The sequence below is a fragment of the Gobius niger genome (assembly GCF_951799975.1).
Source record: "Gobius niger genome assembly, chromosome: 21".
NCBI lineage: Eukaryota > Metazoa > Chordata > Actinopteri > Gobiiformes > Gobiidae > Gobius > Gobius niger.
Window position 1 is genome coordinate 26,870,161 of NC_136872.1, and position 21,773 is coordinate 26,891,933.

A 21,773-nucleotide genomic window follows, 5' to 3' on the forward strand; every position below is an offset into this window, starting at 1 on the left:
ATGATGAAGCAGATGAAGGATTTTCAAAAACACATTTGCAGCTGAACTAATGAAACATGACGTGTATTTTAGTGGACACGGGATTCCTTAAATCACAAAATCATGTTTTATTTTTATTTAAAGGGACAATACATATTAATGAACATATGTATGTAAATATGCAACATAATATAAGAAAATACAAACATGTACAACATTAAAGACAACAGATCAAAACACAATCAAACCTGAGACGTAAAACATGAGGTCAGAGGTCACATGACCTTTAAGTTCTGTTTTAAACACTGTGGTCCAGTCTCTGACGTTTATGTTCTGGTTCATTATAACGAGTTAGTGATAAAACATTTAAATGCTCCGTGTTGGAGACGGTTTAATCAGAAACATCAGATCCTTTTTGTTCCTCAGAGGTAAAATGATCGTTTTGTAAGAATATACTGCCGTGAAAGAGATGATGCAGTTTTGGAAAGAGACGAAGAAGAACAATTATCAACAAAGAATCAAAAGACAAAACCCTGAGGTGAATTACATTGGGTTCCATATGAAAAGTAAATTAATATATTTAAACATAATTCGAGCCCTGATGTCTGCAGAACAGTTTAAGAGCATTGGGGGGAAAAGGAAACAAAACATTTTTCCCCTTTTTTAATTTTTTTTTAAAGCCAAATCACCAGGACAGTTTGTATCTTACATAATATCAGATCAATGTAATAATATCAAGTCAAACAGATAAAAGTCTGCGCCGCTTAAAGGACTTAACTTTCTTCTCTCTTTTTGTCTCCAGGTTCTTGATGGAGCTCAGACCTGTTCCTCTGAGCCGTGATCCTGGATCCTTCTGTTTATTCTCCTGGACTCAGACTGAGGCGTCGGATCTGGAGCTGCTGAACAAATTCTGGATTACCACCCTTCCCAGCTGTGGAGAAGCAGAAATCAGGAATTATTTATTACAACTTATTATTATTCACAATAATTAATATGGAAAGACAATGAAAAATAATAAAGCCTTTAAAACAGTTAAATCTCCCGTGTATCGGAGTGTGGGCTGGTGTGACTGAGGAAGACGGAGATAAACTGAATATGATGATTATTGAAACTAAACTCACTCCAGGTCTGTTTTTCATAAGGATATAACGTAATAACATGGTTAACACTTGATCTTCATAAATAACCTTTAATGACAGAATGGATTTAAGATTAAAAAAACTCTTTAAAACAAACTCCAACAGCCTCAGTGTTTTTAGAAAATAGAAAATGTTCCAGGTTCAGAACAGTCTGATAAAGTCTGGACTCACCTCAGTGTCTCCAGTCGACAGTCAGGGCTCTGTTTGAGGACCAGGAGCTCCTTCACGTCTGAGTCAGACAGATCGTTACCCCACAGCTCCAGCTCAGTGAGATGTGAGGGGTTGGACTTCAGAGCTGAGGCCAGAGAGGAACAGCTGATCTCTGACAAACCACAGCCCCACAATCTGAATAAAATAAATACATAAATAAATAAAGTTCTTAAAGTCCAGAGATAAAACAGATAAAACAAATACAAAGACACATCTTGAATAATAAAAGTCATGAATTTAAACTGAAGTTAATAGTTAATAATTTAAAACAACAAACTTTTACACAAATTGTTTAAAGTCCAATTCTTTTCTAAAACTTTCTAAAATATAGTTTGAACAATTTACAAATCTTAATTTATAAAAAGTATAAATAGATGAAAATATTTCATTTATTTTGTGATTATTTTTAAAATGACATTTAAAACATTGAGTGCCAACAATCCAGACCATTTTTCCTGATATTTGTAGCACCACAGTGTATTCTGTGTTATAGTTATGGACACAGGCTGTGGCTCGTTCTAAAGCTGAGACTCTCAGCTCTCAGGAGGTGGAAACACTTTCATTCTACGTGTCTCGGTTCCTCAGAAATCCTAAGCTAAACAGAGGCTAGTTTGATCAAATATTGTGTGTTTTATGAAACACAACTGTCTCCCTCATTTCACTCTTCACTCTTCAAGAAAAGAACATGGACTATTGAGAATGTCTGGGCCTGAGTTTCACGTTGTTTGAAGAGAACATGGAGCTGAAATATTGTTACAAAAACACGTTGCCGAGGACGCGGTGGTGACTCGCAGTAAACAGCGCTCGCGTCTGACACAAGGTTTATGTTTAGATCATAAACTGTCGGCTTGTCGACCTCATTGGTCTGTGATTATGAGGCCGACGGATAAAAAACTACAGAGCGATCTGAAGCACAAGGTGAGGAGATGTTCTGTGCAAGAGATCCCTCTGCTCTCCCTCCTCTGTCTGACACTGAGCTGCTGCAGGACCGCTGGGCGGGGCCGCTGGGCGGGGCTTTGAAAACACACAATGAACTGTTGTGTCGCCATCTTCACTGTTTTGGTCACGGCCGGAGGAGTTTGATGGTAAATCCTAGCACAGAAGACGACACACAGAGCTCCCGCGCTATGATTGGCTCGTCTTGGTTTTACCGGAGTCAGCGAGATTCAAATCGCACAATTCCAGACTGTTTCCCCCATGAATCTGTGAACATGAGGATCAGTCTGACTCAGGCCAGGCTAAGACTGTCTCGTTTTGTAATAAAACAAAAAAAACTTTTCAGTTTTTATTCTTCTGGAAATTAATTATTTTTGTCTTGAGCCCTGACACAGAGACAGTGAACTGACCTGAGAATCTGCAGGCGACAGTCTGACAATTGCGGAAAACCACACAGATGAGACACTCCTGAGTCAGACAGGTCTTTGTTACCACTCAGGTCCAGCTCAGTGAGATGTGAGGGGTTGGACTTCAGAGCTGAGGCCAGAGAGGAACAGCTGATCTCTGACAAACCACAGTCCCTCAATCTGAATAAAGAATAAATGAAGTGATTAAGTCCAGAGCAAAGTCAGAGGATTTTCTGTAGCTACAGCTGAACATCTGAGACTCTGGTTTGGAGCAAGACTCAGAGGTCGGGGGTAAATGCTGTAGTTTTTCAGACATGATCTCCTACACGTTACTTCACTCTCAGAGAACGGTTACGTCCCATCACTCAGTGATTAAAGGATGAGGAGAGAGGAGGATGGACGAGCGAGAGCCGTCACAGACCTGACACTGACCTGAGAGAGGAGAGCTGACAGTGAGGACTCTTCAGACCTGCACTGACCTGAGAGAGGAGAGCTGACAGTGAGGACTCTTCAGACCTGCACTGACCTGAGAGAGGAGAGCTGACAGTGAGGACTCTTCAGACCTGCACACAGCACAGACACTGAGGAGTCACTCAGGACATTTTCACTCAGATCCAGGTCTCTGAGATAGGAGGGGCTGGAGCTCAGCGCTGATGCCACTAATTCACAGTGAAGATCTGAGAGTCCACAGTCTCTAAACCTGTAACAGATGTTAGAGCGACATATGAGTGATTCTAACAGGTCTGTGAAGCTTCTGTCTGTGACTGAGGACTCACACAGCCTTCCTGCAGTTCCTCACCGCTGGGATCAGTCTCAGTTTACCCTGATCAGACGTGTTGTACTTCTTTAGGTCCAGCTCCTCCAGGACCTGCTCTGACATCTGCAGCATGTAGGCCAGAGCCGAGCACTGGATCTCAGACAGTTCCTCCTTAGATCCACCTCCAGACTTCATGAAGTCCTGGATCTGCTGCTGCACAGACTGGTCCTTCAGCTCCATCAGACAGTGGAAGATGTTGATGCTTCTGTCGGGAGAGACTTTCACTGTGTTCATCCCTTTAAGGTTTTTCATGACTTCTGTGATTTCTGATTGGTCGATTGGACTCAGCAGAGCTCCTAAAAGTCTGTGGTTGGACTCCAGACTGAGGCCATGAAGGAACCACACAAACAGGTCCAGGTGGCCGTTTGGACTCTGCAGGGACTTTTCAAGAGCTTCTCTGAGGAACGTATATGGACTGAACCCTGAGACTGTTCCTTCACTTCCATAAATAAACTCCCTGACCACCTCCTGGTTGTTCTTAAAGCAGTGGTGAAGGTAAACGGCTGCCAGAAACTCCTGCACGCTCAGGTGGATGAAGCAGTAGACTGACTGGTTGAAGACACTCTCTCGTTTGAAGATCTCAGTGCAGAGTCCGGAGTAGACCGAGGCCTCGCTCAGGTCCAGACCCACCTGCTCCAGGTCTTCTTGGTAGAACATGATGTTTCCTGTCTGCAGATGCTCAAAGGCCAGTCTCCCCAGCTTCAGGAGCAGCTCTGTGTCGGCCTCTGTCAGCCCCCAGGTCTCAGACCTGACCTCTGTTTGTGTCTGTTTGTACTTCCTCTTCCTGTGCGTCTGCACCAACAGGAAGTGTGCGTACATGTCTGTGAGGGTCTGGGGCAGTGGTCCGCTCTGATGGCTTCTCAACACGTGGTCCAGGACTGTGGAGGTGATCCAGCAGAAGACTGGGATCTGGCTCATGTTGTGGAGGCTGCGGGAGGTTCTGAGGTGGGACAGGACTGTTTGAAGCTGCTCTTCATCTGAGAACCTCTTCCTGAAGTACTGCTCCTTCTGTGGGTCAGTGATGAAGCCCCTGACCTCCGTGACCCTGTGCACGCACCGCGCTGGGATCTGATGGGCCGCCGCTGGGCGGGAGGTGATCCATATAAGGGCGTGAGGAAGCAGAGCGCCTCTGATGAGGTTCACCAACAGTACGCCCACCTCTGACCTCTGTGTGACCTCAGAGATGAGCTCACAGCTGAAGTCCAGAGACAGTCTGCTCTCGTCGAGGCCGTCAAAGATGAACAGGAGTTTACAGACGGACAGAGTGTGGGCTGTGAGCGTCTGTGGGGCAGAGAAACACAACATTTAACATCCATGACTTTACGCCACTTTCCTTCAACCCTCACTTTAGACAGACATTTAATTTACAGCTTCCTTGTCACACATTCATCCATCTCACAAATACATAGTGAATAATACATAGGGGTGTATCGGTTCACGGGGATATATTGAACCGTTTCGGTTCGGCCTGTTCGGTTAGGTCCACTTACGTACCGTTTCGGTATATTATTTTCATTAAATAATGTAAATTTATTATTAGTGTCTTATTAAGTGCCGCGGAAGAAAGTGAGTTTCCGCACGGACACTATTGAGTGACGTACATTGAAGTTGCATGAGTAGCTGAGAATCCATTCTTTTTAAAAAGAAATCTGAATTGAAGAAAGAAATAAGAAAGAAATAAGAAATTTTACTGACCTAGGAGGTCGCTGGGTTGCCCTCGATACAGAGATAAACAAGCAAAGAATAACAATTATGAATATATATGCGCCTAATATTTTATCACCGGATTTCTTCAACAATATATGTCAAACATTAAAGGACATTGGAAATGAAAATATCATACTGGGAGGGGATTTCAACAAGGTCAGAGATCCAATCCTGGATAAATCAAATAGTCAGAAAATCACATCATCTTGCAATATAATTGATATAGTGATTGAAGAACTGAACATGGTCGATATATGGCTGAAAAAAGATTTTACGTTCTTCTCCCACCCTCATCAATCATTCTCCCAAATAGATTACATTTTAACATCCAAAACAATAGCAAATCAAATTATAAAAGCCTCTATTGGGACAATATCAATATCTGACCACGCGCCAGTTGATATCGTATTCACAACCCATGATTATGAGGTTAAAAACAGACGATGGTGCTTCAATAATTTGTTATTGCAAGATGATGCATCCTGTCAGCTCATAAAATCTGCCATTGATGAGTATTGGACATATAACAAAGAACATCCAGACCTTAATATCTCCTGGGAGGCATTTAAAGTGGTTCTAAAGGTGCGTACACACCAAACGTGCGTCCACGCCCCATCTGCCTCTCGTTGGACGCCAAACAACGCCGCTTCACATACTTCACACTCGCGACAAACGCCTGTTTGCTGGCGCGTCAAGCGTCATAACCTACATAGGAGGCGTGTCTGGCCACCGGTTGTTGAGGGCGCACTCACACTTGACATCTGAACCTGCCACTCTCTAGCTCGGTTGAGGAAAGACCTGGATGCCCCGAACGGCCCGCGCTCACACTTACACAAACGAACCGAGCTGTGGCCGAACACGAGGAGTTGTTTACAAGTGCACGTGAGCAGCAGCAGCGCAACATAATGCAGAAGAAAACAAACCCTAAACAGCTGCGTGAAATAATGTCTACTATGAGCCCTGTCAAATCTCTTCACTCCACTTTTCTTTGCATTTTACTACAGTTTGACAAAAAGGGCTATGGTGAATATAATAGTCGATTTTAATAAAGCAGAGAAATAGAGAAGTGCTCGTCCCTCTGTCCCGCTCAGCTGAGGCGGGGGGGGGGAGGAGCACCTGCCGCCCCGAGCCTTTCTTTGGAGTCATATACAACCTTCAAAACAAGGCTACGAGAACAGAAGATCTGACGCTTAGTTTATGTCATTCATTGCTGCTTCGGCCACTGGTTAAACAGCTTTATGTTGGTGAACTCCTGGAAGTCGACGCTTTACGTTACGACAAAGCACTGAACGCGAACACACACCAAAATCACAAGCGATAAAAGCACCGCAGGTTTTATCTGTCCCACTAAAGCCTGCGGACAAACCAGGTGCAGCAGCAGAGAAGCTCGGACACAGGGCGGGAGAAGCGCAGCCGCTCCCGTAAAGTCAGCCCGAGACGCGCGTGAAGCGGCCAGGGCGTCGGGAGTGAGCGGTCGGGGAGACGAGCGGTATGTGGCCGGGGGTCCGGGGAGCCGCCCGGGAGCGAAGCGGTCGGGGGCCGGGGAGACGAGAGCGAGGCAGCCGCTGCTCTGTTTGATAAATACAGCCTTTTCTCACTGTTTTACGTGACACATGCACCCGCCCATACAACAGCCGCTTGTATCCGTGCGTGTGCGCAAACACGAGCAGCCGAGCCGCGCTCCGCCCCCCTCCTCCAAGCGGCCAAAGTCCGGAACCGAGTCCGACTCGGGCATGGTTTGATTGTACTCACACTACACAAACGAACCGTGCTGAAGGGGCTTCCAGCGCGTGTGCGCAGTTCGGATCGACAAGTGCGAGTGCGCCCTTAAAGTCCCGGGCCCTGTTCGATGACCTGCTGTCACGCATTGGGACACACGATCAACTTGTCCTCCATGTTGCAGTAACAGGTGACGCCTGAGCACAGTCAGCATCCCTGATTGGTTAACAAGGCATAAATGAACGCACGTGTAGATTGGATTACTTGAGTGCATGAAGCAGTGGGCGTGGCCTCCCTGTTCGCTCACCGCGCTGTTCTCCCTGGCTTTGACACGCGTTTTTCGCTTGCGTTTGCTACGCTTAATATGCACGGACAGCTTTGCTTGCATTTCCAAGCGCGTTGAAGCACCTCTACATAGGGTTAACATGGAAGTTGGAGGCGTGGACGCTTTTGGTGTGTACGCACCTTGAGACTGTTCCAAAGAATCAGACTCTGCCTCCCTTTTAAATTAAAACGAGCTGTTGTTCCAGTGGGTTACCGCAGCAACGCCTTATCATGAGTCTGTGAATGATCCACTCACTGTTTGTCCAGCTCGGCTTTATCTGTGGGTAAACTCCACATCAGGTTTGTTTCTCACCGTGAGTCTGGAGCAGGTTCACGTCTGAAGTTCAGAGGGAAGGTTTTAGACATGTTACTCTTCATGGACAGAGCCGACACTGAGGCTGTGGATCTGCTTCTGTGGAGAGAAGATGATTCATGTTTGAATCTGAAATGTGAAGTCAGTCTCTGGCCAGCAGGGGGCGTGTTAATGGACTTACCGTAAATTCTCTAATACTGGCCTGTATTCCATTAGCGGCCGGGTCTCTGACAGAGGCCGGGTCTCTGACAGGGGCCGGGTCTCCGACAGAGGCCGGGTCTCCGACAGGGGCCGGGTCTCCGACAGAGGCCGGGTCTAACAGAGGCCGGGTCTCCGACAGAGGCCGGGTCTCCGACAGAGGCCGGGTTCGCGGCTGGCGGAGGCAAATTAAAGCCGGTCTCTAAAACAGGCCGGGGCTTTTATTAGAAACTATAGCGGTAGAAATATTCCCCATGTTAGGAATTTGTCTCATACTGGTGTAAATGAAAACTCACGTGCAGGAAGTAACAAACTGAACCCGGGCCGAGGGCGACGCTGCGGAGGAGCTGATCCCAGCGTAACTTTGACACAGATTTAGACACTTTTCAAACCTCCTGTGACCATATTTGGAAACAGGGCAAATGCTGTGTGACCCTCCAGGGTTTTAATAAAGTCTCCATCGCGTCTTCAAAGCACGTCCAGCTGCTCCGTGTGCAGGTCAGTCCCACGCCTCAAAATAACTCCTCCCATCAGCGCGAGCGTCTCGTCTTCTCTCGGGTCAGTCTCATGATCGATCACAAACACAAACGCTCCGTCTAAACTCGCCTTTTACACAAGATAACAACAAATAATCCGGTCCTCGGTAAAAACTAAACAGAAACCTGCAGTGACACTGATGTCAAAGCTCCGCTAACAGCAACGAAACACTTCCTGTTGTCCCGACAAAATAAAAGGCGTCAATGTTCCAGCCGCTGGGAGAGGGTTTGAAATGTTCATTAATAAATGAACCTAATATTTTAGGTGCAAATGGAAACAAATCTCGTTTTTCTTCATTTTCCTGGTCGTACGTTTTGCTCAAACAGAAATAAAGGCCTGTCTCTAATTGTGGCCTGGTTCCAATAAAGGCCTGGTCCTGGATGCCCTCGAGTAAATAAAGGCCCCGGCCTCTATTAGAGCATTTACGGTAGTAATAATAAAGCAGAGAGTCCGACCTCGTTCTGTAAAGTTGTTTTTCCTGCAGATTTCAGTTTAAAGGCAAATATTAAAGTAAAATCAGATCAATAACACTTGTTTATCTTAAAGGGCAAAGGTGAAGCTTCAGCACCACCTGGGCTCTCTGTGACCCTGAGGAAAACCCTCTGTGGGATTTCAGTCTGGTCACAGCTCCTTCAGGCCTCGAGCCAAAGTCCAACAGAACAATCAGATTAATGTCTTTAGTTTCTTTATAACGATCAACGAGGAGCCAGTCATTACTGATGGATTTATGATCTTTAACTGAATCTCTGTGATTCACTTCAACTCTAATACTAATGTAACACAGGGAAGGGCATCAGGGTTGGTCAGTGTTTCACTGAAATATGATACGACTCAAATAAATACTTAAAAACATCATCTGTTTAGTCTTTAAATATTATATTTCCCTGAACGTTAGATCGAATCATTAAAGGCCAATCAGAGAAATCAGCACAATAAGAAGAGCCGTTGTTCCAATGGGTTACCATGACAACGCCTTATCATGAGTTTATCACAGATCTGTGAATGATCCACTCTCTGCTCTGTTTTATCTGTGGATAAACTCCACATCAGGTTTGTTTCTCACCGTGAGTCTGGAGCAGGTTCACGTCTGAAGTCTGGAACGTTGCCTTTAGACATGTCACTGTTCATGGACAGAGCCGACACTGAGGCTGTGGATCTGCTTCTGTGGAGAGAAGATGATTCATGTTTGAATCTGAAATGTGAAGTCAGCCTCTGGCCAGCAGGGGGCGTGTTAATGCAGGAGCAGAGATGACTTTAACATGCTCCATGTGGACTTAGTAATAATAAAGCAGAGAGTCCGACCTCGTTCTGTAAAGTGTTTTTTCCTGCAGATTTCGGCTTAAAGGAAAATATTAAAGTAAAACTAAAGTCCAACAGATCAATCAATGATACCATCTACAGTTTTATTACAGTTCTGTGAATGATCCACTCACTGTTTATTACGAGTGAAGGAACTTTCACAAACTCGAATAGTTGAACATGAAACATAAAGTAATGAGTTTAGTCACATTTGTCTTTGAAGGAGGTTAAATAAGAAACAAACTCACTTTGTCCCACAGAGCTGTGGCTCAGTGCTGCCCTCTGGAGGCTTTGCTTTTCCTTCTGCCATTTCCTCCGAGTCTCGTCCTGGGGGAGAATCAGAGCCTTTAACACAGAGATAAACCTCATCATGTGAACGCTGAGTTTATTTTTACCTGTGACTGGACGAACAGGAAACAGTGGGAGCGGCTCAGCAGTTCAGCTCGACTACATTCCTCATCACACTCCTTCACACGCACTTTGCCTCCTCACAGGTTCAGACACGTATTTGCTCTGTTTATAAGAAGCATTTACACACATTACACTGACACAGCTCTAATAATGCACTCATTATGACTCAATGAACCTTGACTTAAGGCCAAACACCAAATGTGCTCTGGTGTATGTTATTGTGTATATGATGCAGTGATGAGTCTGTAAACTGTAGCTCTGTCTGATTCCAAAGCCTCACCTGAGTGTGGGCTCTGAAGCGTCTCCTCTGTCCGACTCTCCCTGGTTTCTGCTCGGTTTGGAGATTACAGGACCGTCCCGTCATCTCCCCTTCAGCCGCACATTTGTGACACTGCGGCGGAAACACCTGCTCTTTACCTGAGGACAAGCCCCGCCCTCTGTCACCACAGCCACACACTTAACCCTTAAGGCACAGGCTGAGGATCACTGACACTGAGATCAGAAGGAAATGTGGATCATTTTATGTATAAAAGTGGACAAAATCACCAATATTTTCAGCAGTGAAATCTAAATAATGGAGTCAGAGTTTGTAAATGGGATTATATTTATATTTACATCTTCACACTCCGGACACTTTCTTCACATTTCTGTTTGTGCTTTGGCATCATGGATGAACAACCATGTTTTTAAAGGTCCAAATAAAATCGTTTATAAAGAGATATTGATTGATTGATGTTGAAAATAACACTTTGTTTGATTTTATTAGGAGACTATGGGAGTGCAATGCAACAACACAACCACAGCAGACAGGACACAACACAAACACACAATCTCTGAGCCCCGTCAGAACAACAGGCCAGTGTCACGCCTCATTTGAAAGCTAAGACCCACAAAACTGATGTTTTTCCCCTCGCGTTGTTGCTGTTTTGTGTCACCTTTTTTTTGATGTTTTTTTTATTTGTTGTCTTTTTTTTATTTTTTAAGTTTTTGTCACATTTTTGTCACTTTTTGATTGAGTTTTTGTCACATTTTTGTTGAGTTTTTGTAGAATTTTTGTAGAATTTTTGTCACTTTTTGGTTGAATTTTTGTCATTTTTTGGTTGAGTTTTTGTCACATTTTGGTTGAGTTTTTGTCACATTTTGGTTGAGTTTTAGTCACATTTTGGTTGAGTTTTAGTCACATTTTTGTTGAGTTTTTGTCACTTTTTTGGTTGAGTTTTTGTAGAATTTTTGTAGAATTTTTGTCACTTTTTGGTTGAGTTTTTGTCACATTTTTGTTGAATTTTTGTCATTTTTTGGTTGAGTTTTTGTCACATTTTGGTTGAGTTTTTGTCACATTTTGGTTGAGTTTTTGTCACTTTTTGGTTGAATTTTTGTCACTTTTTGGTTGAGTTTTTGTCACATTTTTGTTGAATTTTTGTCATTTTTTGGTTGAGTTTTTGTCACATTTTTGTCACATTTTTTTCACATTTTTGTCACTTTTTTGTCGCGTTTACATCCTTGTTTTCTTCTCATTTTTTGTGGCTGTTTTGGTGCTTGTTTCCCCAGAAGCTTTGTGATTGGGGTAAAGCCTTTTGAAAGCCTGGATGAAACGGGATCCGTTCAGGTGGGAGTCGAGAGGTTTCACTGTGTCAGAGCCATAAGGGTTTGATTCCACAGAGGGTTAAACCGTCTCTGAAATGTGACATGTTTATTTGTGTCGTTTTATCAGTAAAGGTTTAAGTGTGAAAGTAAAAGCCGGAGCCGAGGCCGTGAGAGCCAGACTTTTATCCTCACTTTTATTCTCATCGATGACACAGGGCTCAGGAATACAAGAGAAATGTGACAGATGTTTAGGACTCAGAGCAAACACTGACACGCTGATAATACGACGCAAACACTGACACACAAATGTCCATTAAAGCCACATTAAGGAGAGATTGTATTGTAAGTATTGTCAGATTTTATCCGGACCATGAACAAAACATAAAAACACAAACTCATACGAACTCAAAACACAACCTGCCATGATCGTGGCCGATGAGCTCAGTTTCAGACGTGCAGCTCAACACATTTACGTCTTAGTACAAACTATTTTACCTTTTGCACATTTGAAATGAGGCTGTCCGGAAAGGAGTGGGGGGGAAGTAAACACTTATTTAGTCCCGCCCCTTTTAAGTACTGTCAGTCTCTTTTCCTATTTACTTTTTAGGCTTCCTTAAAACAATAATCTGAGCTCTGTGATCTAAATCAAGTTGTCATATACAGTGTGAATACTCCCTACCATCAACATCAGGTTTACAACAGCTGGACATGAAAAGTCAGAGATTTTCTTCCGATACTTAGAGAAAATCCATTCTTTGTATTGATGTTTAAACTGTCTGATATTCGGACATGGTTTGAGGTCTACGTGTCATTTATTCCATATTTTAGGACCACAAACGGACACACACAAACTGTTTCTGGATGTCCGGGCATGGGCAGTTTTAAAGTGATCCAAGCCCCTTAAATGATATTTTCCTTCTCTTTCAGAAATCAACTGCTGAGTTTTTAGAGGTCGCTGCTTATTTTCAGCTTTGTGCATTAACTGAGCAGTTTTAAAAGTGATCATGTCTTGAAGTTTTAGAATCTCGGCTTTAATAAACAGTGGATTGGTCTCGGTCACCAGCGTTATACATTGTTCTTATTGCTCCTTTTTGAAGGATGAATATTGGTTGTAAAGTAGTTTTATAATTATTACCCCAAATTTCAGCACAATGTGTCAAGTAAGGCGAGAGAAGAGAGAGAGATCAGTTTGAAACACAGCACTGTGGAGCTGAGGGGCGTGTCCAGGTGAATATATATCAATTACAAACTCCTGCTGTGGAGACCGACGTGAACACGAGAACAAATGTGTTGGAAATGTCGTTTGTGGAGGCTCTCGTTCATCCAGGGAACATCCATTGTAGAAGAATCATGGACTGGACGTGAGCGATGCTGTAAACTTCCCTCCTCCTGGCTCAGACTGAGCTTCTGTGACTAAAAGTAAACCTTCACTTAAACCCAGTCCAGTCGATGATTTCACCTTTTCTATGGTAAACATGAGGGGTTTCCGGTGTGAAAATCGCCAGTGTTTTCTGCAGTGAAATGTGAATAATGGAGAGAGCCGGGTTTAAATGTGTGTTACAAATATTTCAGTTTAGTTTCAGTCAAAAGAAAAGTCGACTAAATGTAAAAGTGATTCAGTCATTGGTGATTTTTATTATAATCCGAGACACTGCAGGTGAAAAAGGAAAAAGTTTAAATTCACAGACATCAATGTGAAGCTTTTGCTGTCGATCACTGGCATAAATGTGAGAAAACAACACATTGCTGTTGTGAAAACTGTCGTCCAAAGCATAGTATTGTCTCACCTACATCACTGCCCTATAGTGTGGTCCAATGCTCCACAAAAGCATCTTCAGAGACTTCAAATGGCTCAGAACAGAGCAGCTCCAGTCGTGCTTCACTGTCCTTTCCACACTAATGTCCGTGAGATGCTCAGGAGACCAAACTACAGGCCAGTCTCCTCATGGTCATGCACAAAGTTCTGATGGACAAACAGCCCAGTTTTTTGTTCGACAAACTCTTATTCAGCGGGTTTGGTCACAGGTTTGTGACTCATCACGTGACGACAAACTCTGTGGTTGTTCCCAGACCCGAAAGTGACTCAATGAGAAGAACCGTTATGTACAGAGGAGCAAACGCCTGGAACTCCTTTCCTTTTAACATCAGAAATACTAAGAGTAAACCACACTTTAAGCTGAAAGTAAAAGGTCAATGAGCTCAGTACATGTGAGCAGAGTCACCGTGTGTTATATGTGTCCTATGAGGCTGCGTGATTATATGAAATGTGAAACATTCATGGATTCTATTTTAACTGTTCTGTAATTTTATATTGTGTCAGGACCCCAGGAAGACGAGCAACCACTTGTGGCGCTAATGGGGATCCTAATAAAGAATAAAGAATAAAGAAGTTTTCTGTCATTTTATCTTTTCATATAAGAACAAGGTGTTTTATGCCTAAAAATGCCCCAAATTTCCCATCTTTTCAGCGACGAAATCTGAATAATGGATAGAGCTACATTCAAATGTCATTTTATTGATAAATGAGTCACCAAGACTTTTTCACAGGGGATTTTTTGTTTAGTTTTAAAGTAATTTTCGCCTTATTTTTTTACATTAAACTCAATAAATGGGGCTTAAGGGATTAAATAATAAAAAATCCCTCTGAAAAAATCTTCCAAATATTGTTCAGTCCGAGGCTGGAAAATGTGACGTCTTTAGGTCCGACTGACGTGGACATAGTGTCGCCACAATGACAGAAACATGTGTTTGGAGAAAAAGGCCCTTGAAATTGTGTTCTCCCATATAAGTCTATGGGGGAACATTGAATCAGCGCAATATTTAAACATGTCACTGTGAAGATTTGGTATATTTTCTGTTTCCGGGTGAAAGCTTGTATGTTCAGAGACAGATTTGTCCCAAAACCTGAAACCTGAAAACATGTAGTTTTGCCTGTAGTGTCTCCAGAGCTGCTCCTTTAGCAGAGAATTTAAGTGAGACTTTTTCAAACTGTCTGTGAAGTTTGGATGATTTTAGTCTCGTCGTCGGCAAAAACATGACTTTGACTGAAATGGAAAACAGCGTCGTCTCGGTCACGGCCTTTCCTGCCACACGTGGATCCCAAACATCCAAACAAACCCGTGTTTTCCCTGCAGCGTCTCGCCTCAGGTCGGATTTATTACCACCATTTCCCAGGTGCTTCACAACAGATCAGTGAAATGCTCTTGTGATGAACTGTATTTATGTTGCCGGGGCCCCCGTTGGCCCCCCCTCGGACACGCCCCTGCTGTGACACCGCCCACATTGAAGACGAGGGACTGAGACTCTTCGTCCCACAGCTTCTGCAAACGAACACTTGGTTTAGTCAGTTTCACTAATACTAGTTTAGAGTGAAATAAATCCTCTTTTTGGTCAAAGAAGAGAATTACTAAAGAAATGCGAAGAACCATGAGCAGCCATTTGTAATTTTAACCTCTGAACCCCCACCTGAATCCACCACAGTTTGGCTTTACCCAAATCTAAAAGCTCCTTGGAAAAAGTGACAAAATGGAGATGAGCTTTTGAGACAAGCTCGTGTCGCTTAAATCAAATAAACTGAAACAAACATGTGTCTGAAAACCGTCTCCACTTTTGGACACGTTTATGAGAAAACAATGAGACGTTTTTATGAATGAAATGATTGTTTTTATGAGTAAACATCTCACAAACACACATAGTAAATGGACTCGACTTATACGGAGCTTTTCTACCTTCTTTAGGCCCAAAGCGCTTTACAGAAAAGAACCAGTCGCTCTCATTCATACACCGGTGCACACAGACACTGGAGAGAGAGGAAGTGTCCTGCCCAAGGACACAACGACACCTTCAGGAGCCGGGACAGTGGACAGTGGAAAACTCCAACACTTTCTCCCACGTGTGTCACTTTATTATGTTTAGTCAAATTAGAGTTGGCCTCGTTTTTATCTCTGTGGATTTTCCAAGTCTGTAAATGAATAAATAATAAACATCTTGCTCTGTTTTATTATATTTTTCCTTTATTTATTTGCACAAATCACACAAATTGACACTTTTTCCGCTTCTTAGTTTTTACACAATCTGAACAACACATGAGTTTCAACACATTCAAAGAACATCTGTTGTTTAAAAAGCATTTCCTCCTCCTCGAGTGAAGGTGTAAAGTTGTGTCAGTGTGAGTGTGAACTCCCACAGCGCCCCCTTGTGGTGTTTGTAGTTAGAAAGACGAGCGTTTTATTCCATGACTTTACATTCGATCTGGGGGATCTGCTGCTCAGGTGCTTTTGCCACACGAGTCTTTGAGTTCCTAATAAACGCTGAGTGAGTTTATTACAGGTGTTCCAACAATCGTAATCTTCAGTTTTGTAATCAGACGCCATATTTATACATAAATATACTGACAATCAATGGGAAAGTATTCTAAAAGTATTCACAGTATTCAGAATACAGTACTCCGATTAGACAAAGTAACAGAATACGTTTTAAGGCAAGTATTTGGTATTTAGTGTTTTCCCCAAAACATCACTATATTAGATCAATACAAACAATCAGACGCCTGGAGAGTCTGAAGGACTTCACTTTCTTCTCTCTTTTTGTCTCCAGGTTCTTGATGGAGCTCAGACCTGTTCCTCTGAGCCGTGATCCTGGATCCTTCTGTTTATTCTCCTGGACTCAGACTGAGGCGTCGGATCTGGAGCTGCTGAACAACATTATTAAAGCCTCCAGCTGTGGAGAAGCAGAAATCAGAAATTATTTATTACAACTTATTATTATTCACAATAATTAATATGGAAAGACAATGAAAAATAATGAAGTCTTTAAAACAGTTAAATCTCCCGTGTATCGGAGTGTGGGCTGGTGTGACTGAGGAAGACGGAGATAAACTGAATATGATGATTATTGAAACTAAACTCACTCCAGGTCTGTTTTTCATAAGGATATAACGTAATAACATGGTTAACACTTGATCTTCATAAATAACCTCAGTGTTTTTAGAAAATAGAAAATGTTCCAGGTTCAGAACAGTCTGATAAAGTCTGGACTCACGTCAGTGTCTCCAGTCGACAGTCAGGGCTCTGTTCGAGGACCTGGAGCTCCTTCACACCTGACCATATCAGACCGTTCTGTCTCAGCTCCAGATCAGTGAGATGTGAGGGGTTGGACTTCAGAGCTGAGGCCAGAGAGGAACAGCTGATCTTTGACAAACCACAGCTGCTCAATCTGAATAATATAAATACATAAATAAATAAAGTTCTTAAAGTCCAGAGATAAAACAGATTAAACAAACACAAAAACACATAATAAAAGTCATGAATTTAAACTGAAGAGTTAATAATTTAAAACAAACTTTTCCACAAATTGTTTAAAGTCTAATTCTTTTCTAAAACTTTCTGTAATATAGTTTGAACAATATACAAATCTTAATGTATAAAAAGCATAAATAGATGAAAATATTTCTTTTATTTTGTGATTATTTTTAAAATGACATTTAACACATTGAGTGCCAACAATCCAGACCATTTTTGCTGATATTTGTAGCACCACAGTGTATTCTGTGTTATAGTTATGGACACAGGCTGTGGCTCGTTTGAAAGCTGAGACTCTCAGCTCTCAGGAGGTGGAAACACTTTCATTCTACGTGTCTCGGTTCCTCAGAAATCCTAAGCTAAACAGAGGCTAGTTTGATCAAATATTGTGTGTTTTATGAAACACAACTGTCTCCCTCATTTCACTCTTCACTCTTCAAGAAAAGAACATGGACTATTGAGAATGTCTGGGCCTGAGTTTCACGTTGTTTGAAGAGAACATGGAGCTGAAATATTGTTACAAAAACACGTTGCCGAGGACGCGGTGGTGACTCGCAGTAAACAGCGCTCGCGTCTGACACAAGGTTTATGTTTAGATCATAAACTGTCGGCTTGTCGACCTCATTGGTCTGTGATTATGAGGCCGACGGATAAAAAACTAAAGAGCATCTGAAGCACAAGGTGAGGACATGTTCTGTGCAGGATATCCCTCTGCTCTCCCTCCTCTGTCTGACACTGAGCTGCTGCAGGGCCGCTGGGCGGGGCTTTGAAAACACGATGAACTGTTGTGTCGCCATCTTCACTGTTTTGGTCGCGGCCGGAGGAGTTTGATGGTAAATCCTAGCACAGAAGACGACACACAGAGCTCCCGCGCTATGATTGGCTCGTCTTGGTTTTGCCGGAGTCAGCGAGATTCAAATCACACAATTCCAGACTGTTTCCCCCATGAATCTGTGAACATGAGGATCAGTCTGACTCACGCCAGGCTAAGACTGTCTCGTTTTGTAATAAAACAAATGAAAAACAAAAATGCAAAACCCCTTTTTTTGTCCTTTTTGCACTCAATGTGTTAATATATTCTAAAAGTATATGGATAAAACTTCTGTTTTTTTTCTTCTGGAAATTAATTGTCCATCCATCCATTTTCTTCCGCTTTATCCGGGGCCGGGTTGCGGGGGCAGCAGTCTCAGCAGAGATGCCCAAACTTCCCGATCCACACACACCTCCTCCAGCTGTTCTGACCCTGAGGCCACACCAGGCCAGCTCGGAGACATAGTCCCACCACCGTGTCCTGGGTCTTCCACGAGGCCTTGTCCCACTGGGACATGCCTGGAACACCTCCCGTGGGAGGCGACCAGGAGGCATCCGGAACAGATGCCAGAGCCACCTCAGCTGCTCCTTTCGACGTGAAGGAGCAGCGACTCTACTCCGAGCTCCTCCCGGGTAACTGAGCTCCTCACCCGATCTCGGAGGGTGCGCCCAGCCACCCTGCGGAGGAAACTCATTTCGGCCGCTTGTATTCGCGATCTTGTCCTTTCGGTCATGACCCAAATCTCATGACCATAGGTGAGGGCGGGAACGTAGATCGATCGGTAAATCGAGAGCTTCGCCCCGACTCAGCTCCCTCTTCACCACGACAGACCGATACAGCGACCGCATCACTGCTGACGCCGCACCGATCCGTCTGTCCATCTCACGCTCCATCCGTCCCTCACTGAGAACAAGACCCCGAGATACTTGAACTCCTCCACTTGAGGCAAGGACTCCCCATCGACCTGTAGAGGGGAAGCCACCTTTTTCCGGTGGAGAACCATGGCCTCGGATTTGGAGGTGCTGATCCTCATCCCGGCCGCTACACACTCGGCTGCAAACCCCCCAGAGCAGCTGAAGGTCCTTGTTCGTTGAAGCCAACAGAAAAACATCATCCGCAAACAGCAGAGACGAGATCCTGAGGCTCCCAAACCGGACACCCTCCGGCCCCTGGCTGCGCCTAGAAATTCTGTCCATAAAGGTGATGAACAGAACCGGTGACAAAGGGCAGCCCTGGCGGAGACCAACACGCACCGGGAACAGGTCTGACTTACTGCCGGCCATAAACCAAGCTCCTGCTGCTCATACAGGGAACGGACAGCCCTTAAAGAGATTCTCACCCCCGCTACTTGAGGCTTACGTCACTCACATTCTCTGTTCAAATCTCCCTCCAAAAGGGGCGTAGCCTGGAGGACTAAAGGGGACAGGCGGGGGGGTGAATGTTGGGCGGGTCTAGGCTGTGATTGACAGTGGCCTTGGCATTCACTGGAAAAATAAATAAAAATGAGTGACCACAGCGACGCTAGCTCGTTTGCGACCGATCGGTCTTGGGAGGTGGAGGACTTTTCTCCACCTTCCTCTCCGGAGGCTGAGAGAGACGAGGGAGCGGCGGAGGCCGACACAGGCCCTCAGCCCTATCAGTTTGAGCCGCTAGCTCGCGAGCTAGCCGGCGCCACCGGGGGAGCCGAGGCTGCGGAGCTAGCGGAGGCGGCAGTGGCAGCAGAGTGCCACCGAATGGGGCCGGTTTCCCAATGGTATAGTTGCATAAAAAGTACATTCTGCATGTAGGTCACAGGTCTTGAAGAGCAATCCTGTAGGGATCCGTATTCCAAATGCTAACCTGCTGAATCGAATCTTTGACACAGGGGGAGCAATTATATAACACATTCTCATATAATCATAAACAAACTCCTTATGTTGCGGCCCTTTGCTTGGCCTTTTTGTCAAATTTAACCACTGTAAATGTAATTAATGACCCCAGTCAGACCTAAGACTATATATTGTGTTATAATATAGTTATAATATTGTTGACTCTGCCTCAATAGGTGCACCTGCGGCCACTGCACCTTCTTGTCTCCACGAGAAAATGTGTGCTGTAGGGAGACCCCGAAGGTATTTTTGATAGAAATTATACCCCAACATAATTATACAAATATGTTAAGTAATGTGCACAAAACACGCAATTAACACACTCAAACCTTTTGACTGCACTACTTCATTATTCAAATTATGACTGACATGATGGCTGTCATAGGTAATGCGCAGATGTCAGCAGGTGGGTGTGGACACCTGCATTACCCAGCACCCCGGATTTGAGCCAGTGGCTCTCAACCCGTATGTTCTCCAGGCAGTGTACGCCACATACGTACAACTGTTTGGAGACATGCCGGAGTCAATGGTGAACAGGTTAGTTTATAGGTAGATTATAGTATCTATTCAGTAATTTGTGACTTTGTTTAAAACGCATGCACCACCTTTCTTTCAGCTCTTATAGGCACCTGGCCTACAGAAATTTAGTCCGGTGGTGCTGGGGGTATTTGGGTGAGCACATACGCGTGGTCATCCCCTCCTGCGCCGTGAGCAGGATCCGCCAGGAGTTCCCTGAAGATGGGGAGTACATTGGGTTTCTCCCTCCACTGGAGTTTTAGTTTATTTTATGTTTTGTTCATTTGTTCAACATTATATTTTTGTTTTATTAAATTCCAATTTAAATTTGAAATCATGCTTTTATGATTCACTTTTACTCTCAATATCTATGCAGACAGCTTTTGTAAGACAGGCTGCACCTCTACAAATATTCACACTTTTTTGAGCAGTCAGTGAAAGTAAATTTTAAAACAGGTACTTAGAATAAAAGTCCTTTATGTACAATGAATAAAACATTAACAAACAAAGCAAAAAAATAGTTTATATAACTTGAATAGGCACAAAAAAAAAGAAAAAATAAAACAACTTACAAATGACAGTCATAGTGAAGGTGACTGTAGCTGATACAGTGACACTGATGGCATGTATGTGTAAATACAGAATGTACTGCACGTAGTTCCTGTAAGTCTGACAGCAGTGTCGATGAAGATCCTCTGATGGATCCATGAAGGAGCTTTGTGTTGCCCTGGTCTCCTATTCCAACAGTCCACAGCATAAACAGCGGAGGCAATCAGAGTAATCAGTCATCCTCAGCAAAGGCCTGCACACTATGAATCAAAACTTGATACATCTGAATTACATGTTCATGATGGATTGAATGACCACACTACATTGTTATATATGTGGTTGGTTACCGGTCTATGAGTCCATTTCAAGAAAGGTGAAAGGCAGAGCCAAATAAAAATGTAGCCAGAGGTGAGTTCCACCCGGACTCTACATGGACAACAAATAAAATAAAATTACATATCTAAAAGATGCAATGCGATGTTTGTGTCTGCACAATTTTTCAAGACAGTTGTTGTGAGTTTGAAGCATTGTCTAGAAATAAATATTACACATATTATATATAGTTAGTTTGCCAATCAATACTGAAAAATATTTCCCCATCTGGTGGTGTAAACTCGGAACTACAAGACAGGCTAATAGATTGCACTGAGCGGCGCATTGGTTAGCACTTATACTTCACCACTAAAAACATGTACAATAGGCCAGGATGAATGGAGTGTTTGAGAGTGGGAGACAATAAATTAAAATTATACTCCTAGACTACCAGTTTTGTTACAATAGGCTGCGTTCACGTGACATCACAACATTCTAAAGAGCCCATAGTTTAAAATTGAGACGGAAGGGCAACTATTTTATTGCTAATTTTTCAGTAATTCCCACACAAAGTCACATGAAACAAAAACTGCCACAAAGTTCTAAGTCGTCTCTTCCAGCACATATGAACTATGGTCTAATTATTTCCTCATAAAGGCATCCAAAAGTGGTGACAAAATTCAAAAACATGAGTGTGATGTTGGTCAGTAGAAAGGACTTGCAGCCATGAAAATAATGTGGCAGGTTTGTGAATCCAATGGCTATTAAAAAATTATCAGGGAAAACATTTGGATACTACAATTTTGGGAATTTCTTTCAAAAACTGTTTCTCTCCCA

At 43.4% G+C, this 21,773-nt stretch overlaps 1 protein-coding gene across 1 annotated transcript in view; it reads right to left on the bottom strand.

Annotated features, from left to right (window-relative positions):
• The window catches only part of LOC306981091 (NACHT, LRR and PYD domains-containing protein 3-like), a gene marked incomplete at both ends in the record, with an annotated part of 491,281 nt that overhangs the window by 357,828 nt on the left and 111,680 nt on the right, over positions 1-21,773 (bottom strand). The window lies entirely within an intron of this gene.